The sequence below is a fragment of the Aythya ferina genome (genome assembly GCF_964211825.1).
Source record: "Aythya ferina genome assembly, chromosome: 20".
NCBI classification, from domain to species: Eukaryota; Metazoa; Chordata; class Aves; order Anseriformes; family Anatidae; genus Aythya; species Aythya ferina.
Window position 1 is genome coordinate 7,957,000 of NC_140318.1, and position 26,907 is coordinate 7,983,906.

Here is a 26,907-nt window from a genome sequence, read left to right on the forward strand (position 1 = left end):
TTGCTGAAACCTATTGGGAGTGATGAAACATCCTGGGTGGTACCTGGGCTCTTGGCTTGTGAAGGTAGTCTAGCAATGTTTTCAACCCAAAGAAAACTTTATTGACTGGACCACATTGGATCATCAATATTATGATAGCAAAGGGACCTTCAAACATTCCTAAAGACGTGGGCATATTGACTGGACAGTCACAGTACGACGCGACTACTTCAGGGAAGGGAAAGAAATTCAAGCTATGGGAATTGGGAGTTCAATCATTTGCATTAGGTGAAAAGCCACTGCCCATGGCTCCCAGCTGTTGAAGAAAAAGTCCAGCCAAATTCAGCCTGGATATACTTAGACTGTACCACTGTATGTTCTGGGTCATTTCACACTGGGGAAGGTGTCAATGTTTAATTGAGATTGAAAAAATGAAGGGAAACAAAGGCTATTGAAGGCCTAAATGGGGTTTGTCTATGGCCACCCCATGTGGCCAGAATTCTCAGAGCACACTTAGCCTGGGGAGGAATGTTAATGGCAGGAGTATTTCAGAATTATAAGAGGTATAGTGAAAAGCAATTTCTTGCTCTCCTTGCCTTATCCCATAATATGAAAACTATGGTGTTATTCCACTAGATTAATGGTTAGGTAAATTTAATGCAGGTTAAAAGAACAAAAAAAAAAAAAAAAAAAACACCACACACCTGATGTCCTGTGTAGTCAGTTCATGTAATTCAGTACTGCGGGAGGTCAGAGAGTGATATGCTGGAGCCAGAGTTAAAAAAGAGCTCAGTAATTTTACAGCCATTAAGAGCATGTCATTATACCTGTGAATGGGGGAACGGAAATCTCCAACTTCAGAATGCAGAGAAAGAACAGCCTTAGGAAAGAAATTTCCCAATCTTCTCCCATCACCTTTCACAGCACCGGGGAGTTATATTAGACTGGGTTACTGCTATTACCCCTGGAATTGCCTGCTAGCAGACGCCGTAATGTATGCAGCTGTTCGCTGGTGCAGTGAGGCACATCAATGAACATGGTCTCGTTCACTTTACTGAACAACACTACGTTCCTTGCAGGATCTGAGAGCCCACTGTAGTTTAAAGGATTCTGCCTGCATCCTGCAAAGCAGCAGCCACTGTGCCCCCCACCAGCAGGTCCCCCCCGTCTCTGCTGGGGATCACGCCAAGAGGCACAAGAAGGGAGTGAATGTGGTTTTGTTGGCACTTGGTGCTCTGTGGCTGGTATTTTCTCTCCATAGAGCAGCCAGAGGCCTCCACACAGGTCATTTCATCCTCTAGATGTTCACAGACCCATGAGATCAGATGAGGTTGGAGATCTGGAGGTCCCTTTGCACAGTTTCCTTTTTCCCTGGGAGAACCATGGCATTTGGTAGCTGATGCCATGCCCCTGCTGTCTACACTAATAGCTCCTCACATACATGTGAGGAAGACTATCACAGAAGGGCCTCCTGAGTCCACGGAGGATGTCATGGATGTGGCAAGCACACTGTGATCCATTGGGACACCTCCTTAGGTGATGTACCTCCACCTCCCCTAGTTCATCTGTGCTCCCAGGTGCCGAGCTTCACCTTCCTCCCCAGCAGGCAAAGGGAGGCAGCTGGGTTTGTCACGTTCCTAAGGACATGTGGGAACTCAGTGCCTTTTCCACTTGCCTTTACCTTCAAAAATTGAATTAATGGGGATTTAAATTGGCATTGTTTTCTGTGTGATGTGAAGAACTGCAGACTAGATTCATGTTTTAGTCAGGTTCTAATTTGGTGGAGAATTAAAGCCTAATAAATAAGGCACAGTATTTATCCAGCATGTTTGATGAAGACATCCTCCCTATAGCTCCAATACAATCCTTTTTCTTTCTACAAGCTAAAGACAGTGAGACACGAAGCATTTTGTATGCCACCAGCACACAAAACTCATGGCTCGAGTGCTCAGCTGCTGCAGACTGGCACCGAGCAGTGGCTGGCAACGCAAACACACCCGCTGATACTGCACGAGGAGGTGACGGCTGACCTTGCTCTGCTCTCATGCATCCCGGTCACATCACATCCAACTTGTGCAGTCACTCTTGCATCTCCCTACAGCTTCCCCTTCTCCACACAACAGCCATTTGACATGCTGGATGTGGGGAAGGGACTCGCTACCGCAGTGGAGTGCTGTGAGTTTTTTCCTCTCCTGCAGGGCTGACAACTTGCTGTGCCACCCCACTGCTTTTGCACACAGGTGGATGCTTAGGATTGAAAATGTGCTGGAGAGCATTTTCTGGGCTAAGGTGAGAGTTTAGCTTACAAGCTGCCCAAAAGAGTGGCAGGAGGAGCCAGCTGAGGACCTGGGGTAACACAGCCCCTTCCTGCTTCTGGCTCCTCTCAAACCACAAGAGGAAAGCTCAGCTCTGCTCTCCTGCTGCCGGCCGTTGCACTCTTCTGCAAGCCTCACCAGTTTCCTGGGGTCCAAATGGCCTTCCTCCAGCTCAGCTAATCTGTCACTGCCGAGTCTGTCAGCTGGCGGCTGATGCATGTGCACCAGCTCCGGGGTGGGCAGGGAGGGATGGCACGGACCCAGCACGCACAGAGGGGAGGAGAGGAATGAAAGCCTCAGATGCCACGCTTTTCTCACCCCATTTCCAGCAAGCTTCCCAGCCCGTTACAGAGGGAATAGCCCACCGGAGGCTGGTGGCTTTGCAGAAGCTTTTCCTGATACCGAATTAATCCCAAATGTTCACTGTCTCCCTGAGCAGCCCTGGCTGACACCTGCCAGGAAATGAAAAGCAAGGTGTCGGGTCAAAGCCAGCTTTTCTGGAGCATATCTCATGCTCTCCTAGGTGGATTTGGATAGCTCCTCTTTGCAGCTCTACGTGCCTGCCACTGCGGATGAGCAGATTTGCAGTCACAGTCCCCTTGTCAGGCTGATCCCACGAGCTGCACGTGCGCATCCCGAAGCCCCCAGCTGAACCCCATCTGTGCAGCACGCAGGGGCTGCAGGACAGGAGCTGGTGGCAGGAGCCCAGCCCCAGCTGGCACAGCTTCAGCTGGACACCATCCACCAGAGACAGGCCGTGCTAAGGCTGTTCACAGCTTGTGAATCCCTGTCAGTGCCTGGGTTTCTCTGGGCTCTATGTGGCAGCCAACACCTCACTCAGGTCTCTAGCCTTGCTGTTAAACAAAGCTCTTTATAATTAACCATCACCCAAAGCCCTGCCCCTCCACACACAGGCCACCAGGCCCTCCCCAGAGCAAGCTGTCCATCGTCAAAGATATGGGTCAAACACCAGGCAGGAATTTAAATTAAAAAAATAATAAAAATATTGCAAACAATGGTAAGGCAAGTAATTATGATGATCCATTTTGTGGAGATTAGCTGCTGGACTCACAAAACAGTAAAGATAATATCTCTGTGGCAGGACAAACCTTGCACCCATGTCCAGTGACCTGGGATGTGAGCTACACAGACCCAAACCTGCTCCCTGGGGATCCCAGGAGCATTAAACAGCTGTGGGTTGGGGCGAGCAGCTCCCAGTGCACAAGGCAGGAGAGCCGAAAGGCTTGACATTAAGCTGATGAACCCAGTGGCATTCAGCATCCCTGCAAGCACCACGTCGCCCAGGAAGATGGAGCGTGCCTTTGTGCAGCACACTCTAATTGCACGGAGCTGTGACAGCTCTTGTGGCACCACGTGAATTACTGTGTCAGCTGGACACTTATCACCAAGAAAATAATAAACACTTAGAAACAGGGTACATCGATGCTGCGGATGGCCTTCGAAACACGCTCGGTTCCCCCACCAAAGGAGCAGGTGTTTCCACTTGATGCTCTTCTTGTAAAGCCGGAGAGGCAGGATCCCGCTGCATGTTTCTGGTGACATGGAGAGTAAACAGTAATTTACCACCCACTCTGCTCTCAGCTCCTTGCTGAAGAACTGGGACCTGACATTGCCTCTCTGAGACTGATTGAAATCAGGAGGGACTCTATGGCAGGGTCTGCTTGTCATAGAGATGGCCTGAGGACTCCTTATCTTCAGTGGTGGCCCCTAAAGGACATCCCTTAGCTGCTGACAACCTTCGTGTTTGGATTGCAGGCCAGGGGTCTTTGTTGATCTACGCTGCAGATTTTTAGGAAATTTTAATGCGGTAATTACTGAAACAGACAAACCACATCTCCCAGTCCCATGCACCTGCTTCCCCATGCACCTGCTCTCTCTGATTCCACCTCTGGTGCTGTTTGTCCGTGCCTCTTCTGCAGGATTGCTACCCTGTGGGGTCAGATGTTGGCACGGGGGGAACTGCCCCCCCTGGGTGGCACACTGTCCCCCCCCCAACTTCAGCTGGCCAGAGCTCAAGCCCTTGGCATAAAACAATTGTCTCGATGTCTTCTGTGGTCACTGGAGAACAATTGGCAAGTCCCAGGGCAAATTATTGCCATCGTACAAGTGGGCGTCTAGGGAAGGAGGGGTTGAATTACCTCCTCATTAGGGCTATGTAAAATAGAAAGAACGTGAAACTCGCTTGATTTGACTCAAAAACCTGATCTGCCCCTGGGGTAGGTTAGTAAAGCTCTTCTAAACCATGCCAACAGCACGCTTGGATTGATCAATAGCCCTGGCTCAGCTATCCTTGATATGAAGTAGTGCTCATCTACAGCAATTACCTAAAAGCCTGGGAAGGGGAGGAGATCAAGTAATTTAGCAAGGGGACAGGGCCTTTGCATTGATTAAAAATGTAATGGGATCTTTGTGAAGGCTTCGGAGTTGCCCCTGAGGTACTTCATCAGCTCCAGGCAGGAGTCGCAGTGCTGCTGGGGCTTCACATCTATTCTCCAGCCCGGCAAACCAAAGGTAGCCAGGGGACCTCTTTTAGGTGTTCGCTGGGAGGGGATTTGTCTCTACAGCCCTGTTTCAACAAGTGGGGATCAGGGAAAATGAGAGAGAGAGAGAGAGGGACCAGAGATTAGAGAGCGTGGGATGTAGGAAGAGGGGCAGGGCCGGCGTGTTTAAATCGATGGAACAATCAGTCGGAGGCTAAAGCAATTTTGAGATTAGACCTCCTTTATGGAAAGCAGCGATCTCTAGCTGATGAAAAAGCCATCCCAGCCTATTGTTGTAATCTTACCTCTGCTCAGGCAGCTTCCATGTGTCTCCTGGCTGACCCACTTCCTTCGTCTCCTCTGCTTGTTTCCTTCAAGTGCAGTTTTAGCTCCAAACCACATAAACACCTTGTTTAAATTGCTTTAATCTCCGAGTGCTCTTTCTATTGATTTGAAACAGTTAAGCTGTCAATCAGCCCTTTCTCTTCACACTGTAGACTGGGGAGGAAGATTAAAATAACAAACAAACAAGAGGCGGATGGGCAGGAAAGTTGGCCTGAATTTTGCAATGGAGGCTGGCTCTCAGGAGCTCAGAAAGAGGTGGAAATGAAGTCCCTCCAGATGCTGAGCTCTGCAGAAGGGCTTCTCTCAGCACGGAGGGCAGTGTGTGATGCTCTGCAACACCCAGCTCCTTCAGATAACACATCCAGGTGCTCACACTGCTCAGGTAGGACCAGGGCATCTCTTTATGCCAAGTGCCATGCAAATACTTCAAAGAGATAACCTCAATGTTATGAAGTTTGCAGTCAGCGATGTTAATGCAGCCAAAAATAATAATAAAATAATATGGAATTATATATGTAAGATATAAAAATAATAAGAAGAATAAAATATAATAATAAAAGAGGCAAATTGATACACAGAGAGGAAACGTATTTTTTCCTAGGGCAAGAGACCATGCTTGAGACCAAAATGAGACTGGTTCCCTACGAGGATCGAGCATCCCATCATAAGACCTCACTAAACACATTCAGGGTGATGTTTTTCAATGAGGTAATGAGGGAAGGAGTGGGTCTGCACCCCAGCAGATGCACATGGCCCAGCTCTGCCCCCGAAGTCTGTGCAGAAACACCACTGAGGAAGAACTCCTGAGCTGGACCACTGAAACTGCGGATGCTCTCACAGCTGGTGCATACATCCCCTGGCACCGTCCCTTGCCTGGATAGCATCGCAGGCCATCTGCACTCAGGACAATCCCGATGGCAAGCTCGAAGCAGCAAGCTATTATTTCATCATTACAGCAAGGATAATGACAGGGCCAGAGAGGCTGATTGCTGCTGGAGAGGTGAACGGTCAAGGAACTAAGATGGAGAATAAAGATGAGGCATGGCCCACGCGGCTTTGCAAGAGGTGAGCAGCTGGCTTACCCTTGCTCTGGTCAGAATATTGATCACTGCAATGAAGCTGAGGGTCTCCAGCTAGAGTCTTCGGAATGGAAATGCACCAAAGTCCAGTCCAGTTCTAGTTACACACTCTGAAAAGCCATCAATTAATCACATTATGCAAAGCCAATATTAGACACAGCAGCACTCAGATGGGCTCAGCTTGCTTTGCATGGGCTGAGGAGAAGCCCTCTGGTGAGCCACTTGCTCTTTTCCCTGGTCTTTCCCCAAAATGACAACCCAGGGGGAGAGGAGGGACCCAAGGGTGAGGAGCAGCTCTTGCAGCACCCAGGGCAGAGCTGCTGGTCCCATGGCTACAGCACCAGGATTGCTGGGAAGGGTTACAGAACAAAGAGGCTTGAAATTGATTGGGTCATTCATTTGAATGCTTAATATAATAATAATAATAATAAAACCCTTTGAATTGGTTTCCTTGCCCTGAAGCAGTTCAGGCAGCTGCTCGATTTCCATTTGGCCTCAAGATCCTTTTATTGATATGCTATAAAAATTTACATGCGGTGGAAAGGTTGCAGGAGAGCTTGCGGTCAGAGGGGCACACCTTTCTAGCTGCAGGGACAGAGGAGCTTTCATTTTCTTCTCCTGACTTTTGGGAGAAGGAGTGGGAATAGAGATTGGGGCAGAGGGGTCACGGAGGAACCAGCAGAGATAAAAAGAGAAAAGATCATCTTCTGCACAAAATGAAGTGACTGTCCTCCAGACATCAGTCTCCTACGTTGCATTTCACTATTCCACTCTCGAAAGGCATAAGTGTTAGACATAGAATAAGGTGAAGGTCCCAGAGAGAAATACTAGGTGAACAAAAGAATAAAGATGGCATAATGAATTTAAATCAGGAGTAGATTTAGGGTTAGATGGACAACTGGCTTTTTATTTCTGGCCATACAAATAATTCCTTTTTACGCCATCACTAATATTCTTTGTTCAAATGGGAGAGAAAGGAAAGGGAGGCACACAAGGGATTAATGTGATTTTTGGCATGGCTTGTCAGTGAGTTGTGGTCAAGTTCTTCTGCCTGGGGGGGCTTCAGAAAATCCTGACACCTCAGAGAAAACCTTCTGGGTGCCAGCAGAAGACAAATGTACGCAGGGAGCAACGTGACATAGAGGAGGATTACACGTCAGCACTCCCTTTCTGATGACAGAGCAAAGTGTCACTCCAGGAAAGTGAGCAAATTTTTAAAAGGGAAAAGAGAAGCATGAAATGAGCAGATTTTTTTTTTTTTTTTAATTTTTATTTTTATATGCGCAAAACCCACAGGCTGGATTGATTTCATGTGTTTAGAGGACTTCAGTCATATGAATAAAGATCAGTTTCCCCCACTCCCCTTTCCCATTTGTTAACAGCTGTCTGACAGCGATCAGACACAGCAGCGAGGGCCAGAGCACAGAGCAGAGCACCCAGGAGTGATGTTGGTGAACGAAGACTACAAGAGCAGGACAAAAAAAGGGCTGGGGAGAGGTGTCAGCTAAAATAGGAAAGGACAGCAGCAAGGCCATAGCACAATGCCTTGATTTGTGGGCTTGTTCTTCTCTGTGGGGTGGGCTGCTGTGACACCCACGCGCCGAGCAACAGCTGGCAACATCTGGCACAGCTCCTCCCCTTCTTCTTCAGCTTTCAAACACTTGCTGTCCTCATCAGTTCTTCTTACTTCTCCTCCCGTTCACTTCCTGACTGCTGCAGTCTGCTTTTTTTTAATGAAGTCCCTTACTGGGGCTTCAAAGGGGAGGTGCACAGAAGTCAGGAAGAGGGGGGAGTGGTGCCTTCCAGTCTTTCAGGTTAAAATTGCAAACACACACATATGCATACACATCGGAAAAGCAAAGCAAGAAGGGAAATCAATAGCCCTGGTCAAAACTCATTTTCAAATCTGAATGAAGCTTGTGATTAGTAGAGCCTCACAGAAGCCACTGTTTCCAGACTTGATCTCATCCTTAAATGTCACCCTTGCAGCATCACAGAAAATTGGGGATGAACGGGACTTGCAGAGGTCACCTAATCCATCCCTTTGTCAAACAGCACCACGTGCATGAGACTCACCAGCAGCAGGGACTGCCAGCTCCTTTTTCTGGCTGAGTGCAGTGTTTGGATTAGAAAAATGCAACGGACAGCACCTGCTTTCTTTGCTGAAGTTACCTCACCCCTGAAAACCAGAGTGCCCAAGGATCTCCGACACAAGCAGGACTGATTGCATTCTCCAACCCTCTTCATCTCTAGCTCTGCCTTTCCCAGTTCAAGAAGGATGGGAAGAGTTGGGAGGGATGACCGTGTGTGAGGAGAAGTAAATTCACAAATCCAATCTTGTCTCCACAATTCTTCTTCTTTTTCTTTTTTTTTTTTTTTTTTTTTTTTTTTTTTAATTCTGTCTTTAATTGAGTGACACTTTACCACCGCAGTCAATAAATAAGCGGAGATGGGGTGGGAGGGCGGATGATCAGGCAGGGATGGATGGGGAGATGAGAGTGTGAGAGAGGAGAAAATGAAGAAAATAAGCTCGGGCCACCTGAGCTGATTTCTGAAGGTGGACATAACTGGTGATTAACAAAGTCCGACTTAACTGCTATTATTCCCACCCTAGCCTGCGATGTAAATGTCAGCCTCCTGCAGCCAGGAGAGGACCACTAATGGCTGCAGCAAAGCGAGGAGGGGCGAGGCTCTTCCAAATGAGCTTGACATTTTCTTAACCTGCAGCAAACGGAGGCTGCGAAAGGCCAGGGAAGGAACCCATCGGAGTGACTGAGAGGGCTATAAACGAAGAGCAAGACCTTGCTTAAACACTGCCATTTGTAATGGGCTGTCGAGCTGTGACAGAGGGTGAGCTGTGGGAGTCTGCGTCGGGAGGGGGTGCCAAGAGGGTGGGTGGAGGAGCAGATGTGTTCACACTCCCTTTTGGCAAGGAGGATAATAACATTTGCCTTCTTTAAAGGGAATACTGATGAAGAGTTAGTAAGCCTGGGCTGCTTTCCATACACTCAGTTTTCTCTAAGGACTTTTTAAATGGGAGAGTTGGAGAAGGACCTGCAACCTAAAAAAAAAAATAAAAAAAAAAAAGACGTAGCTACACAGTAGGAATGATTCAGTGATTCCCTTGCTTGCAAAACTTAGAATTCCAAAGGAATTTTCCATCTTCCTCAGAGCAAAAATGAAATTTCAAAATGTTAATGGCTGAAGAGCCCAAGAAACATGCTCCCTCGGATGAGTCAATACAATGATAATTAGCACAGCCACATAAGATATGGAAAACACAGACTCAAGTCTTTGCCTCAGCCTCCTTCAGAGCAAGGCTGGTCTAAGTCAGGGAGTCTGTACTCTGCTGGTGGCAGCCCCTTGCATATTAGCACCATGGCTCAGTTCTGCACCTCTGTTACGCTTCTCCCAGTTGGGAACTCATCTAACCTGGCCCATTTGCCCCAGAGAGAACTGATGTCAATCCATGAGTATTTCCTGATTAAAATCCATTTCAGTGAAATGAGAGCACAACAAAAGGTCTGCAGTGTTGTTTCAGACCAAAGGATCCTTGACCACAGCCTTGGACAACTGCGAAGCTTTGGAGAGGGTGTAGGACCAGGACACATGAAGAATTGCCCTTTCCATTGGCAAGTTCCCAGAAGTTACATCTCTTACTTAATGCAGTCTGTAACCCTGGAAGAATACTTGGATTTGAGGTGTACCTCAACTTACTAAGTCTCCGGGAAGACCAGAGCACTGGAACTTTCCTTGAACCTATGCAGCCACCACTTTATTCTTGCTGCATGTAGGCGCATGCATGATTTTGAAAAAGATGCTTATTACAGTTCAATGGAGAAGGATAGACCATATTTTATCACAGATCCACTTGCAAGGCTCATTATTGATTTTAAGGTACCTGTGCCAAGAGGCGACGATGGGCACAGTTTTTTAAAGAGAAGGAAGAAGATTAAATATACTCAATCCTTGTCACCTTGGCAAACATTTATCCATCCGGTTCTGTGCGATGAGAAGTCTCTATTCCAAAGAAGGAATTAAATTTTAATAGGACAAAAACTTGTTTGTAGGCTGTCATGGCCCAAGATTAGAACAGACTACAGCACTACAGGGAAACACCAGAGGCCACTGATACAAGAAAAACAGAAGGTGATAACTTTTGCTTGAAACAACAGAGTAGGGAAGTAGGTGATGCATGGCAGGACTAGCATGGAGCTACCCAGCCACTGACCATGGAGAAATTCCTGCTCAGAAAGGAGGCAGGGCAGCTCCCAGCATTGCCTTGGCTGTAGCCACTGCTCACAAACGTTATGCCAAAGGCACAGTGAAGGCCAGCAAATCCCTGTAAGGACGGCAGGGTTCCTCACTGGTGTGTGCTCACTGCCATGGTCTCCCCCATCAGGAATCAGTCTGCAGGTCTCACTAAACCTCCTCCCATCTTTGTGGAAGGGCTTTGCTCCAGCTGGGGAATGCTTAATCCTTCCAGGCAATGCCGGCCAAACTCAATGCTACTGAGAAGTTTAATCAACCCTGCACTCGGGCTGGGAAAGCTACACTGCAAGTGGAAGCTTTGCTGGACTCTTCTGGAGCTGCATGAAGCAGGCGGCGTAATGTGCGTTAACAAACTGCACCAGTGCAGGATGGTGGATGGTTTGGGCCTCTGGCACCTTCCTGTGCTCGGCACCGTGGAGCCAACACAGCAGAGGTTGGTGCTCCCCCATACACCGAGGTTCTCTCCGTGCTCCTGCAAAGAACTCACTTTGCCTCCTGCCCTTTAGTGGCCTCCACAGCTTCTTACTTCCAGTCATTACCAGCCACGGTCTGGATTTAATGAGGCCAGAGTTCACTGGATGAAATAAATGCAGGTCCCCGAACCCTCTAAACCAAAGCTAATGAAAAATATATGCTCCCTCACTCCTGCTCTCATTTTCACATCCTGCAAATTATCTGTGCTAATGCACGCAACTCTCTGCTCCTCCGCGGCTTCAGATGCTGAACTTTGAGTCTTTGTCACATCAGCCGGCACCAAGTAATTCCGTACAGAAGTCTGACATTTCCAGTTGAAAAAAATAAATTGATTAAAATTCAACAGGCATGTAGTGTTCAGCTTTTAAAGGTCGGCAAATCTAAGGAACTATCAACTGTAAAATAATTCAGCATTTAGAGGGGAGGGGCAGCTGGGGGAGTCTTGGGAAGAGGGAGGGAGCGAAGAATGTTAGGATCATTTACTGCCTGTATTTCACTTGTCAAGAACATAATTACAGGCAATTTAATTATCGCGCAGTGGAACGGGTCCATCCTTGTGAGCGTCATGGCCAGATCCTAATTTGTGGTGCAGTGCAAGCATGGGAAGGGATCTCTGACAGTGACTGGAGAGTTCCTGTGGGTGTGTGTCCGCAGGGATCTTGGAGAATGAAGACGGGTGATGCTGTTTCTGGGCTGCTGCTTATGATGGAGACTGGATCGGGCTCACCTGACGAAGACTTTCTGCTACCCAGTGGAAGGAAGAAGGACCAGACTGGTGCTATCACGGCAGAAAAACCCTGCTGAGGCAACTGCTTTCACGTGGGGAATAGGAATCTGTCCAGGCACAGGTCATACATCCAGTACACTGATGCCTGGTCTTGCACATGTCCTGTGACTTCTGTTATGGGAGGCTCTGAATCTGGAAGCTAAGATGGACCTGCACAGCCTCATGAGGGAACTGAAGGGATGAATAATGATCCCAAAGGAAACCAGCTTAGGGTTTCAGAATCTGCCACATCCATTTCACTTCAGTGGAGGTCTGCCCATATCCTGACATTCTTCAAGTTCTGTCACCTGGATTTTGTTTTATGAGGTTTGTACCACATGGTTTTGAGTAAGATCAGGTTAGACAAGCAGGAAGCAAAGCCCCTTCACACCAATCTTGATGGTCCACCAATACTCATACGAACAAGAAACCTGGACACAGACAGAAGTCTGTGATTGAGCCTTTTTAATTAGGTTCCAAGTTATTAATTAGGTCCCTCTCCCCTCCCTTGATAGGGCTGTGCAGGTATAAATCATGTTATCTAAAGCATCAACTCTCCTCTCCATTATAGAACTGTCCCAATAAAATCTTGGTTCCTCACGCCCTCCTGTGCATGGACTTGAGACTGGCTCTTTCCAACCTGCAACACGTTTGGTTTCTCTACGTTGAAGCTAAGAAACACATCCCATGGGAGACATCTGGGCCTTAGTGTCAGAAAGAGGCAGAAGATGGGTAGGAGCCCACTTCTGAGCGGGGTTTCAGGCAGTGGCCTGTGTGCAGAGGGCACTTGGTGTCCTGCTGGCTTTCTGGTCAATACTTCAGCAGGAATGGTTTCCCTTCCCAAGGACAGACTCACAGCATGTTGTACAATCCAACTGTGACCCCTACAGGTCTCTGGAAGGAGAATACTGATCCTCAGAGACAGGCAGAGGGAGGGAAAAAGTGAGCAAGGGATCTCCTTGGTCCTTGCCGCTCCGTGCCCTTGGATATCAGGGCACACTTGATATGCCTGTGATTTGTTATTCCTTGTGATATCAAATTCTCCCCTCGCTCACACAGTTGCCATGCCATTGATTTTAGTGGGAACAAGAGCGTTATGACTGAGGGGAAAAGCAGGGTGCGTGAAGCTGGTTGTGAATTGAGCTCTCCAGACCAGGAGGACTCAGCTCCGGGGAGCAAACCAACACATCAAAGGAGAGCAGGAGGGCTCCTGCCGCAAGGTGGCTGTAGGAAGCTTCTCCAGGGGAAGTTATGGCTGAATAAGAGGACAAATCTACCTTAAAAATTTATAATGAGTGGAAAGAGAAAGAGGAAGGCCAGGAGGCACGCTGCTTTTTATCTGTTCCTCACCCACACGCTGCTGGGCATCAGTCTGGAGGAGAAGCAAAGGACGGAGAACGCTGTGCCTTCTTCATCTAAAGCGTTCCCAGCCCAGCCTCGCTAGCTCAGCTTCATCCTTCAGCCTCTGCCTTGCCATGTCTCTATAGGAATACACTAAAGCACAACACCGTAAGCCCCTGCTAAGCTTTTGATCTCACTGGCACTTAGAACTCTTCACCAGAAAAGCTCTCCTGCCCTTTTCGCCTTGCCAAGTGAGTCCCCTTTACAAGCAGGGGGACCCCAGCATGCCCACACCATCTCCACCCGTTGTGTTAGCTCAGTAGAGGGAGTCAGCTCTTCCATCCCCCTACAAGACCCAGACCTCCTCCACTTGACTTTTCCAGCACCAAAAACAAACAGCCTCAGTCTCCAGTGCGCTATGTTCTTACCCTGGTTCACGATGGATCAAGCCCACCACAAGAGTCAGCACACCATCAAGCTGCATGGCTGTCTTCTTTCATGGGTTAAGAAGCTTCAGACCCTAACCCTGCTGGTAGAAAATGTCATGGCCTGAAACATATGTCAGAGAAAGAAGGGGTACCTCTGCAACCCCACATCCCATCAGCGTGGAGATGGACCTGGACCCTGGACCTGGGGAACCACGGTCTGCCCTCTGAGCAATGCCCAGGGCTTAGCCACAAACCAACAGCAGCCAGCCTGGCTGCTCTGCCTCCTTCCCCCTCCCACCGCCGCACAGCAGCCAAAAAGCACCATGTTGATTATTCAAGAGTGGACTCTTAACAGCTCTAATCAGCTGCTAATCCAATAACACACTCAGCTGAGCCGCACTCTCCGCTCCCAGGTCCCAGCCGCCGAGAGAACATTTACAGCTGCGTGGCATCGATAATCGCTGCCCAGCGGCCGGGAGGAAAGCTCTGCAAATGACTCCCTGCTGGCTGCCGCCTCCTGCTCCTGAGCCAGGTGGACCTTTCCTCCCTGCCTTGCCCCTGGCCCCTCTCTGCCCCCCCAGGAGAGCAGATTGCTGCACGCCTGGCTGCTGGTGGGCTCCTGTCTTTTGCTTTGCAGGCAGCTGCCAGAGAGCCCTGCCCCTGGGATCCTCAGGAAAATAAGCTGTGTCTTCTCTTGAGCTACCCCCCCTGGCAAAAATGCTTTAAATGTAATAAATAAAAGAGGAAGCATCAAATCCATCATTTTGAGGGCATTTGAAATGCAAGATGCCAGGGACCAGCCAGCACAGCCTCAGGCCCTTTCAGTTCTCCAACACTTCAGTGCAAGCTGTGAGCGTTCAGCTCGGGTGGCCTGGAGGCAGCACACAGGGGGAGAGAGGCAGTAAATGCAGAAACATCCCTTTGTCCACACTGGCCCAGCTTCCCATCTCCAAACTTCCCCAGGCAGGCAGAAAAATGTTCACACCTCCTTCTCGCTGCCTTCTCAGCTTGATTCCTCAGATACAGGGGCTGGCAGCACCTCCTGGGGAGTCCTCTGTCCCCGTCTCACCTTGCAGTCTCCCACCTCAAAAACCATCCCTAAGGGTCTGTGCTCAGCCCCTTCCTGCCTGGCACGGGCTGTGCCTGGTCCTGCCTCCCTCTGCCTCATTAATCAATACCCCTCATTAGCCATATGATTACAGATGACTGCTTATTTTCCTTCGGGTGCACCCTAGGAGGGAAGAAGTGTGGAGAGCTGCTTCTGGGCTTAAAAAGAGTCTTCCCATGATGAGATGAAGCCAATTTACCCTCACATTGAAATCAAAAGCTGCAGCTGTGTGTGTGCAGGGGTTTGTGTGGCCAGGACATGCCACACTTCGTTTCCTGGTGGACTTACTAAAGTGAGTAAGAAAGGGTGTGAAGAAAGCTGTATCCCTGCTGTAACTCTTCTTTGGGTACATGAAGAAAACAAATAAAATGAAAAGCTGGAGAAAGAGATCTGCGCGGGGTGTTTCTTCATCAGCAGCTCTCACAGCGCCTGAATGCCTGCAAATAGTTATTTTTCATGAGCACCCCCATGGAGCAGGCAAATGCATGGCTCCTGGTAATATTAGGATGCTTGGGTCTAATAGAGCAGGGTTGTCGTTTGCTGTTGTTTGCTCCTGGCTGCCCCCTCCTGCTCCCCTTTCCTGCAGACCCCTGGAGCTGCAGCGGGGGGACCTGTGCTCTGCACCCAGCGCAGGTTGTGGTGCCTCTCTCTCATTCCCACAGGTCTCTCCCACCTCTAGCATCCCCTTGTTCCCTGCAATCTCTTCCCCAGAAGGGGCCCTAGCAGCAGCTTTTTTTTCTCCTGGTGGAGAAAAAGGCTGTCTCCTCCAGCTCAGAGCTCTGTACTGAGCTAGTGGTTGCAGGCAATAAGCAGTGGGCACGGCCACTTGTTCCCATGGCTGATGCTCACTCCTGCAACTTCTTCAGCATTCAAGGCCGTGGGCGAGGGACATCTTGATGCAAGGACTGAAAAGAAGAGCTTGTTAAAACCCCGAGCCCAGACCTCCTCCCTGCTAGCACAGCACGTGCAGACAAGTTAGTGCAGCTTGTTGTTTTCCTTGTGTTGTTTATTTTGGGTAGAGTGCAGATCCTAATAGATTGGAATAGCTCTGATGGGGCTCCTCTGCTCTATTGTGTGCATAATCCCCTCTCTAAAACACAGTCCTGCCTGATTATACGCTTAGGCAAGAGGCTAGAAAAGCCCCAGAGACGCTGAGACTCTATAGAAGAATCTGGGAAGAGCTGGGTTTTTGGAACTGAAAACAAAATTAAGTGCCATTGACCCACTTTTCCCCCGCTTTGCAAAAATCTTTGCAACGATAATGAAGGAAAATAATAATGATGGGTGCTGGGGCCGCTGCAGACGGGTCTGGGAGACATCCTGCTCTGTGGTGTGGAGGGGGAGAAGGAGGCCTCACAGGGCAGCAAAACACAGCTCCCAGCACCCCAGTGCACAGCCCATGTGGGTAATTTGGGGCCAAATGTGGCTACCCCACTGGCTGTGAAGTCCTGGTCCTTTGCTCTCCTCCAGCCCTTTCCAATTTCACGTTACCTGGGCCAGTGCACAGCTATTTACTGTGATCCCACTGGGCCGTGGAGGCCCTGCCCAGCCTCATTTCATGCTCCAGGCACAGGGTTACCCCGCAGGAGCAGGGTGAACTCCACCTCCTCTAACCCAGGGCCTTCTGGCACTTCTGGGGTTGCTAAAACCTGAGGGAGAGGAGAGGAAACATCCATGCAACAAGCTCAGCCCCTGCCCAGGTGCATTCCTGTACCAGAGCCTTTGAGTCCCTCTTGCTGGAGGTGTTTTTAGGCAGCTCCTAGGGGCTGAGGGTGTGAGAGCTGGGTACGTGATGGGCTGGAGGCAACTATGTGCTGTGTCACCGGGGTGTCCCCAGGGCTTCCTCAGCCCCTCATGCTTGGCTCGGGGTCTGCCTGGTGCGTTCACTCCGCAGCCTTGACGAGGAGGGGCCCTATTAGCAGAAACAGCTCCACAGCAGAAACCACTGGGCTGAGACTCGGCTCGTTTCACATCTCACTGGGCCCTGCAAGGCCATCAGCCGGCAGCGGCTTCCTCTTGGCACCTTCAGAGAGCCGGGAGTTCTGCACCAGCACCCCGGGGCCTGGGGCTGTCCCCCAGCCACCATCCCACTGCCCAGGGTGTCCCCACATCCATGGGTGGGAAGTGGTGATGGTGCACAGCAGATTCTTCCAGGCTTTGCTGCTGGCTGACAGCCAGACTGGGGCAGAAAGCATGGAAAAAGAGATCTCCAGGAGCTGGGGACAAGCAGCAGCGTGGGGGATTTGGGGTAGCACCTAAATACTTGGGTGGTGCCTGGCATGGTGGGACCGGAGCATCCTCTGGAGGCCTTAAAAATTGTGACAGAGGTGTTCCTGCTGTCACCTCCTGTCCTGGCAACACTGAGGGGCCCTGCGTGGACTCTGCCAGGACTGAGCCCATGCCTGGGCTGGGGTTTGGCAGGACCTGACCCGCTGGCACCGCCACGTCCCGCTCCGCCGCCATGCACCCAGTGCTCCCCACCCTGGCGCGGCGCTGCGTCCCCTCGCTGCTCTGCCCCCCCCTTGCTGTCATTCGGTGACATAATGGAATCAAATTAAAGCCCCATTTACCAGTTTTATTGCCTATTATTTATAATACTCCAGCTCCAAAGTGCTGTTTTATAGAGTGCTTAAGCTGCCATTGCTGGATAGAGTTTGCCATAAATGTCTCCACATGCACAGAACATAATGTCCTCGCGTCGTGCAGGAAAAGGGAAGAGATTATTCTCAATTATTTCATATAGTCTGTTTTATTGTCTTATTGTAATAAACTGTCATACCCTACAACACTTTAAAATCAATAGTTTGCATTAAAAGTAATGAAAAGTAGTTATTAATCCCGCTTAGTGCTTCCGCTCTTCCGCTCACCGCGAGGCCCTGGAACAGGGAGTGGGTGATAATTATTCATTTCCGATCAATAGGAACATTTCCCAGTGCTCCTGTGTGTATTGCTGCTCTCACAGCTGTGCAAGTTGATGGTACTGGAAGCTGGGAGGTGGGGGCTTCTCCGTGCCTCAGTTTCCCTCCATTGTGTCCATGACACAGAATGGTTTTGTTCGAGGACCAAGGCTGGGTTTAAATACAAACAAAGCAGGGGTTTGTTCAGGTTAGTTTTGTCTCCCTGAGAGCTGCCGGATTTATGATACACGTGGGGTTTTTTGCAAACACTAAAATCAGAGATATGGCATTGTCCCATGGCAGCTTTTGCTCATCACTGGACTATCTCAGCTCACACAGGGCTCTCCTCCTTGCCCAAGCTGTGCCTCCCAGGCACCTGACCAGCTCTTGACTCATTAGCAGATGTCTGAACCCCCGTCAGTGCCATCTCACAGGGGTATCCCCAAGGACCATGTCACAGGACCTCAGTGTGAAGAGATGTATCCGGATTTCTGGAACTCCAGACTCCAGCAGCATGGGCTGTGGTGAAGTGCTCAGTCACTTGCTGCATGTGTTGCAGGACATGAAGGGAATCTGTGCTTAGGGCCCCATCCATATCCACATTTTCACATATGATGCCCAAGACCTTGTAGAGTTTTAGGGTGAGCCTGGGCCCACCCATGCCCTGACACGCAGCCAGTGCCAGCCTGAGGCAGGCCCAGCTTCTCTCCAGTGAAGTGAGGCAGCCAAGCAGCCCCCCTCAGCTGTTTCCAAACCCAGGCTTTAGGTCTCCCCAGCATGTCACACCCTGGTAATCCCTAAAATCTTGTATGTATTCATAGCTTGGAGACATGGACCATATATTTTGCAGAAACAATCCACATCCTGTGCCTGCAGGGCTGGCTGGGCCTCCTGCTCCCACAGAGACACATTGCTCTGGGGTGTAGCAGCCAGGGGAGCAGAGCTGAGCAGAGGGGTATGAGTTTGCTGGTACACAAGGGCTGAACATGGTGAACACAGAAAAACATTGAGCTGGAGTCCAGGTTTCTTTGCAATCCTGAATCGGGGTATGCAAATCTCACACCAGCTGGGCAGGATGAAACCAATTTGAGCTGATTCACAACACTCATCTCACATCATGGCTCTTCAAACCACCTGGGGCAGGCGAGCTGCTCCCCAGAAGTTGTCCGGTGTTGTCACAACACGACAAGGAAGTCACGGTGTGCACTGATGGCTGGTGAAGCTGAACGGATCTTTCTTAAAAGTATTATATGTTAACAACTCAGTGCAGACGTGGTAAAATCACCAAGAGGCAAATGATTTACATTTCTGAAGAGTGAATTTTGTTAAACCCAGATGATGGAGTGATGATATCAGCTCGCAGCCACTCCACGTCTCCGAGGGGGCAAGAACAGTTATCTCTGTGTTGTGTCTGGAGGCATTTAGAGGAGAACCAACTGATGCAGGAGGCAAACCCAGCAGCCAGCCTGGCCACCTCCCGCAGGCAGTTACCTGCTCCAGGTTGGGCTCTTGAGGGTGCGTGCAGCACAGCTGGGACAGCTGCTGAGCAGAGCTCAATTTCAGCTGGGAAGGTGAAAAGAGGGATGACGAGACATGCTGAGCACCCTTTGGGATGCTGCCCGCCCCTTTATTTTTATTATTTTTTAATCATATTTCCAATATATATATGTTTTTCAATGGGAAAACCCAGCTCGTTGCTTGGCTTGACTCTGTCACTGATTCAATCCAGCTGTAATGAAAAGAGTCCACCAGCACATTAATTGCCACGATAAACATCAGAGTCACCCATCCACCTGCACACACACCGCTCGGCGGCAGGCCTTTTGTATCAGTATCAGAGCAGCATTTCTTCACCGCCGCCGTCTGCAATAACCAAGAAATAGAACGAAATCCTAGTACAAGCCAGGAGGAGTTATCAGTGCATGATCAGATCTCAAGAGATTTGTTTATTTTTAATAAAGTCCATCTTCCCCTTTGTTTGTCAGAAGCACTTTGCTTTAAATGTTGGATGAGCAGCAGCAGGAACTACTTGTGTCTGCTTTCGCTCAGGGAAGAAGACATAACCAGGCGCTTCCACTCCTCCCATCTGCAGATCTCAAGGCGTGTGAGAGCATCTTTATTCCAGCAAAGTGGCTCTGCTTCTGTAGACCACTTTAAGCAGGAGAGGAAACCAGAGCAGGGATCTGCAGACCCCAGGAGCCACAGCCAGCAGGAGCATAAGTCTGAGCAGCTCCTGGAGCTCAGCAGAGCTGCCTCTGACCCGGCACGTGCAAGGGAAAGGCCGAGGGAGGGATAACATTAAACCACCAGAGCACCCACTTCCAAGGGAGGTGAAACATCCTCCTTGCGTGCTGCTTCTCATTAGCTGTTAAGCACAGATATAGGCATCTAATTTAAAGGCCTCTTTCTTTTGATGGTGCCATCCTAAGTGACATCCCTCATTTCCATTTTCTAATTTTCCATTCCTGGCAGAGCCAGGAATAACCCCTCCAAGACAATAACCTTTTTGTACTCTGCAGGCATCCCAGAAAGGGGACCTGGGAACAGCCAGAAATAAGAGGGACCTCTACCTGCTGCTTTTTTCCGGTCAGCCCAGCCACCCCTCACCTTTCCCTGCTTTTTGCACACTCTCCTGCACTAGAAGTTCATTTCTTGAGTTTCTATAAACTGTGCCTCCCCGCCCCATTTTCTGTCCCTAGATAAAGCACCCTGGGACCATGCAAGCATCCTGGGGGTAACACATGGAGGACAAGGGGCTCTGCTGGCTCTGGAGTGGATGTCCTGTGCTGGGTGGGATGTCTTATGCTTTGGGGATGCCCTGTGCTTCCATGCAGCAGCCTTAGCTGTGTGCCCAGACCCAAATGAGCACAGAAGGAGAGAAGAGAGGTTTGGGAGTGACTGTCCTGGTGTCTCAGTGAGATGGGTGGGAAGGATGGGCCTTTTTTCCCACCTAGGTGATAGGGCTTTAATCTAGCCTTGACATTATCTGAAATTAAAATCAAACCTGACATGCGGACAGTGGCAGAAATGAATTACACCTCTCCTGCTGGTAGATAATCCCCTTCTAATTCCCCCACTGTATTCAGATGAGAGATAGTTTAAGGAAAGGGGATGCAGGAAATCCTCTCCCCGTCCCCTTTCACAGGTGGCAGCTCTTCCAAGGCCAGGCCATGTCAGATCACACAGCAAACCCCTACCCTGGGTTAGCAGCACCCTGCCCCACCATGCCCCCATGCAGCTAACCCGAAGACCCAGGCAGAAGAACTGAGAGCAGAGTATGCACAGGGATATTGCCTTGGTGCAGAAGGGAACAAGGAGGCAAAACCCCAAGCCCTGTAGCAAAGAATGACAGAACGAGGACAGAGGTGTTAACACAAAGCAGCTCTGTGTCTTATTTACCCTTCTCCACCTCTCAGCCATGGGTCTCACCATGCCCTGCCAGTGCTTGACACCTTGTGTAGGCAGCATGGCCGTGGTGAGACAGCCCCGATAAGCCAATGTGAACCCTCACTGCTGCCAGGCAGCTGCACATCCTCACAGGAGCCATAGCAGGATGCTTTGGCCCCTTTGTGGCAAAAGAGCACACAGTGTGTCCTGTGTCTTATTTTTTCCCGTTGCCCTTGTTCTCCCTAAGGAGACTCCCCAGAGCCACCAGTACCCCAGTGTCCCCTTGCCATACAGTGACCGTGTCAAACGCTCTCTCCTTCACATCACTGCGCATCCTCCAGCCAGGAGCAGGTGGAGGGTGTGAAAGCCTCATCTCCCAAAAGTGCAAAGCCAAGAGAGCTGGCAGCATGCTCTGAGGAAAGCCAGACATCGGTGGGGATGCTGTGGGGATGCCGTGGGGATGCTGTGGGGATGCCCTTAGCCTTTGGCTCATCACTGGTGTCCAGAAGGACATCAGGGGATGGAGGTGCGGACAGGGGAGATTGATGAGCTGTTTGCTCCTCGGTCACAGGTTCAAACGCATCTCAGAGCATTATTGACTGAAAGCAGAGGAGAGTCGGTGCTATTAACAGCTGTGCAGCATCTCCTTCTTCCTAGTCACAAACACACGTTGAGCTCCTCCACCCCAAATGCTCATTCCAGGGCAGAAGATACGATTGAGGACAGCAAGGCGGTCTCACTCTCCCCAAAGCTGGCCACCTAGACATGCATGCATCCAGTCAATTTTGCTTTATTAAGCCAAAAGGGTATTTTTTAATGTGGTTTCTTCATCTGTCTGATGAAAGTTTCTGCATAGGAAGAAATTATTCGCAGATCCCCACCTCCCCAACTGGCCCCCCTCCTCCATCCACACTTTCCTCCTCGCCAGCTCCAATTCAGTCCCCGACCATGAATGAGTGTGGGTAAAATCAGCTAGGGCTGTGCAGCACAATTCAATCTCAGAGCCATTCCAGCCAACAATGGCTCTAAACAAAATATAATGAGTAATTCACACAGTAATATCACCTTATTTACATTGTGTTTTTACTGGGCTTTTCTCTCTTGGTGTCTCCACCCTCCAGCTCTAATAAGCATATCTAAAACTAGAGAAAGAAACTCATCCATCTCTTAAAATATCAATAGGCTTGGGAGGGAAATTGCAGGAAGAATAGATAAAAATTGCATGGAATTTTGCCGTTTTTGTGGGGCTGTGTTCTTGGCATCACCTTCACATGCTGGGTAATTGATTTTCCATGGAACTCTTAGGGGCTATTTTTTTTCCAATTTAGTTTTTGAATTTTAAATGAATTTCGTGCTACTTAGCTGGGCCTGCACATTGAAACATCCTGTTTTATCCTCAGAATAAGCATAGGAAGGAGACAGAAGGGCTGAGTCCTTATCCACCTGTCCTGCAGATAAGCCTGAAACCTACTGCATGTTGCCTAAACACTGATGCTTATCCATTCTCATGTAGCTGGTGCTGGCTGCGTCATACTGCCCTACTTAGCTCCTTGATGTGACCTCCTCGTGGAACCATTGGTCCTAAAGCTAAAAAAATAATAATAATTTGACCTCTGGTCTAAGAGGCCATGGGATTTCCCTGCATTCATATGTGTCTGAACTAGATAAAGTACTTTGAAATGTAGCTTTGCCATGACATCTCTGTCAGCAGCACTCCTGCATCTGACTGGGCAACTGTGGGCCACGTTCATCACATCACAGTGAAGTCTTCCAGGTGTTTCTTCCCACCTGGCAGGCTGTGAAATGTGGAGATAAATCTGCAGCTCTGCGAGGAATGCCAGCGTATCGCCAGCCCCTGTACTGCAAGTCTCCAGCATCAGAGCTAAAAGATGGAGCACGGTTACCAAAATCTGCCACAGGTTCATCAGCAGCCCCAGAGGACACAGTGAGGGGGTGCGGGCTACAAGCACACCTTCTGCTGGAGCAGCTGATGCCATCCACGGCAGCAGGGAAGCAGCTGATGGCAAGCGTTGGGTGCGTGCTGGAAGGAGCAGCTTCGGAGAGCAGCCGCTGCACAGGGGCTATTTCCACAGCACAGACACAAGTCGTGATCTTGACTGAGGTTCCCAGCAAGAGGCTAACTGGGAGGCTAGAGCTGGCAATGCACACAGCTGTGGCTTACCAAGTCAGGGCTGAGCCAGCAGCAAGAAGCCATTAGAAGGTAATAGTGTGAGAACACTCATGGCCTAGAGCCAGGTTTGAGTTACCAGGGAGAAGAAGCCTATCGACACTCCTCGGTTCCTCCTCCGGTTTGTTACAGGGCTGCAGTGCTGTCAGATTGCTGGGAGAAAAAGGTGGTGTGCCCTGTCAAGGATCCTGCCCCCGATGCTTCACAGGGCTTTACCTTCTGTCTGTAAGGTCCTCCACTCACCGATCATCAGGCTGGGAGGTTAATGAAGAGAGGCCCTGAATGGTGGGCCTAAAAATTAAAGGCCATTAGGGCTCCCCACATGAATTTACAGGCAACTTTACAGGGCATCACTTCACAAAGACATACAAGGGACTCTGAAAGCAGATTCTACTTTATTCTCCTTGTTTGAATTAACTGAACTGAAAGCAATTATCCAGTGAGTATTCAAGAAAGCCTGTACAAACGGCAGTGACGGATGAACATGCACTGGAGTCCATTCCCCGAGACCTCATCCAGCCTCATCCAGACCTGAGGCAGCATCTAACACAGCAGGGGTCTGAAGCACTTTGTGGTGGGACACAGGAGCTGGTTTCATCCACCTTTTTCCCTTTCCAGCTACAACACACCTTTCAGCAACCTGCCTGCTCCTTACCCTTACCTCCCAGCCCCCGGAGCCTTCCTCTCCTTCCTGCAGCGATAACCCACACCACAAAGCAGCAGGAGAAGGCAGGCACTAGAGGGACCTGCCTCGATAACCCCCACCCTCTGGCAGCAAAGCACAGCCAGCACTGCTGCTCTTTCCCAAATCCCTGACACCATCAGCCTGTACCTGCCATCCCCTCACAGCTTGAGCCATGTGCTTCCCGCAGCTGTTTTCAGCACCGCTGTTGCATGGTGTCACAGGTGCCAGATATATGCCAGGTGCTTTCGAGCTCAGACCCCTCTGGATGTGGCTCTCCAAGGACACGTACTGGCCATTTTCCCTCCCACAGATGGTTTCTCCCCCTGCTTTTCCTCCCCTCCCCACAATAAATCTGAGGTCTCTGCGATTCTGCATTCTGGTGTGACCGACAGCACTGGGGTGAAACCACTTAGCACAGATGGCAAATTATCCTTCCCAGCTGCTCCTGTGTGATGTAGACCTCTTCTAGCTTCATCACTATTCATCCCTGGGCTCCTCTTCCTCCATGCTGCCAGTGGACCCCCGTGCCAGGATGAGATTGGTTTGCAGCCCCGCTGGTCCCAGTAACTCCCAGTGAGGGCACCAGGGGCTACCATCAGGCTGGGAGGACAGTCCCACTGCAAGCTCTCTTTTGGGAGGAGGAAAGGGAGTTTCCATTCTATAGTCAGTGCTCCTATCTTCTAGTTTCTCTTTCTTTTCAAAAGTTCTTCATCTTCTTTCTTCAATGGAGGAAGTCCACAGAGGTTGTCAAAGAGGACTACAGTCTTGTAAATACATGGGTGACATCTTATATCTCTTCTTTGAAAAGTCTTTTTTTTTTTTTTTTCCTTTCATTAAATAACATCAGTAAAACACAGAAAACATCTCCCAAGCTGCATTTAGGTTCCTTTATTTTGACTCCCCTGATTGTCTCATCTCTCCCTGATGCTTTGTTGCCTTTCTCTGTCCTCCACCTACAATCAGTGGCTCTTCAGCTATGATCCCAACAGAACAGCACTTTCTGGGATCATACAAGATGGTCTCAGGGGAAGTTAAAACAGCCCTTTCTACTTCGACAATGTTCCCCTTGTCATTGTTCTAACTGGAGACAGTTGTGAGGTCTCAAGCTGGAGAGAGCTGATGAGAGGGCAGATGTTTTGCTGCATGAAGATGCCCATCCACTGCCTCTGTTCCAGTTAAGCAAGAAAGCCCAACATCACATCCCCCATGGAAGAAAATTCCAGGGGAAGGTGCAGAGGGTTAGCCTCATGTAGACCAAAGGTGAGGGCTGTGCTCAGCTGCTGAGGAGCTGGCCCTGATCTCCTGCCGTGGAGAAGCAACCTGACGGCTGGCCTGCCTGTGTCCACGAACCGATCCCTTCAGTGCTTTCTGCTCACTGCTTCCCATGGCCCAGGGGTCACTCTGCATGTCAGAGAGTGCCTCAACCACACTGGGCTCTCACCTTTCCTTTCCCACTGCTGGATGCATCCCCGAGCCCAGCTCTGTGCTGGCTGCCAGCTCCTCCCCATGAACCTGCATCCAACCCCGCGCAGCGCACAGTGCTGATGGCTCCCCGGTGTGTGTTTGTGCCTGGCATGAATCTGGCTGCCCCTTGCTCACATTTCCAGCTTCCCCAATGAGGACGATGATACCCTGGAGAGTCAGCTTGAAATAACCTTGTGAGACACCAAGCATGCTTTGTTCCTCCAGGGAGACTGCCTCCCAACCCCTTATGAATGGTGGGTCAAAGCTCCACTCTGCGTCTGCTCAGATAAATGCAAACCTTGGGGGAACAACCAAAAAGCGCTGTTCGTTATGAGGGGGAACTGCAGAATACGTGGAAATTACTGGGAAAATGACTTGAGAGCCCTCCCATTTTCTGAACATTTCTCTTTGGCTTCTTGCAGATTTAAAAGGTCGCTAGGAGCTAATGAACCTCAGATAGCAAAGCTGTCTCTTGTTTGTTTGTCATTTTGAGTTTTTCTGGTTGATTAAGATCCATGCTGGCAGCAAGGTATAAAATAACAAGTTTCTGTGTGTATGGTGAGTTCCTATCTCCTATCCCGAAAAAATGCTGAATTTACCAGCACAAACTGTTACTCCCAAAGACTAAAAGGGCAAAAACACAGACAAGAAAATGAAGATTTCTTTTCATGCCAGTAGGCTTCCCCACCCTTCCTCTCATTTTTTTTTTTTTTTATATCATCATTTTCTGCTTTGTTTCACATGTTTTCGGAAAATCAGATTTTTGGTTAAAAGCAGAGAAATTGAATTCCTAGTTACAGGCATAAACTGCAAAAGAGGCATGTTCAGAACAAGGCTTAACAAGCCAGGTCTCGGGATGCTTCTGTGTGGATCTATTACCCATATTTCCTTATATATTCATGGTTCCATAGGCTTTCAACAACATCCACCAGCAGAATATTGCACCAGATAATTTGCACTCTGAGATAGGCTTGTTCTAGGGGTGCCATGTGTTTGGGAATGGTGAGGTGTGCCATCCGCTTCCACCTGAGAACTCCATTTGGGGTGCATTTGAGGACTTTGGTTGATTTTTTTGGCTGCTCACTCACTTGGAGTAGCAACAACAAAGGACCAAATGCTCGGATCAGCCCCACAGCACCGGTGCAGCGAGCTCTGTGCACCCACTCATTGCCCTTGCAGATCCATGCTGTCCAGATGCCCAGCGGCTAAAAACTCACAGAAGCCGGAATAATGCCCACTGCCCGAGAGGCAATAAGCAACAACCTCCTCCTCGGTGAGCCCAGCGCTTGCAGGGCACACTTTCTGTACATACCCTCTGCATACGAAGAAGAAATCTGCCACATCAGAGCTGCTGAGGTACGCAGGCTGGCGATGCACAGGAGCATGGGAGGCTCGGTGACTCGTGCACTTGTCAGATTTGTTCTAGTTTGCATTCATGCTAGCACATGCTAGTCAAAAGTATGTTAATGTCCCTATTCACTGCCATGACTGATGACTCATATTAGTCCTACCCCACTGCGGAGTCCTTGAGGGCCAATTCTCATGCTTTTATCAGTGGAATTGTGTCTCTCCTCTTACAGCTCCAGCTCTGGACCCCAGTGACTGGTAAAAATAAAAAGCAGACACCCAGTTCCATTCTCCACCTACCTGCTCCTGTTCCCATCCTACTCAGAGCTAA

General features: G+C 49.6%; 1 long non-coding RNA gene across 2 annotated transcripts; it reads right to left on the minus strand.

Annotated features, from left to right (window-relative positions):
- Positions 1-10,658: 10,658 nt before the first annotated feature.
- On the minus strand, positions 10,659-14,758 carry LOC311421996. Of its 2 annotated transcripts, none has more exons than XR_014685125.1 (3): positions 14,486-14,758; positions 13,501-13,598; positions 10,659-13,225 (listed from the first exon to the last, which is right to left on the minus strand). It is a non-coding gene; the product is annotated as an uncharacterized lncRNA (long non-coding RNA). The 2 variants fall into 2 exon arrangements; XR_014685126.1 differs by lacking the exon at positions 14,486-14,758 and having other exon boundaries at positions 10,659-13,004; positions 13,082-13,225; positions 13,501-13,823.
- Positions 14,759-26,907: the final 12,149 nt, after the last annotated feature.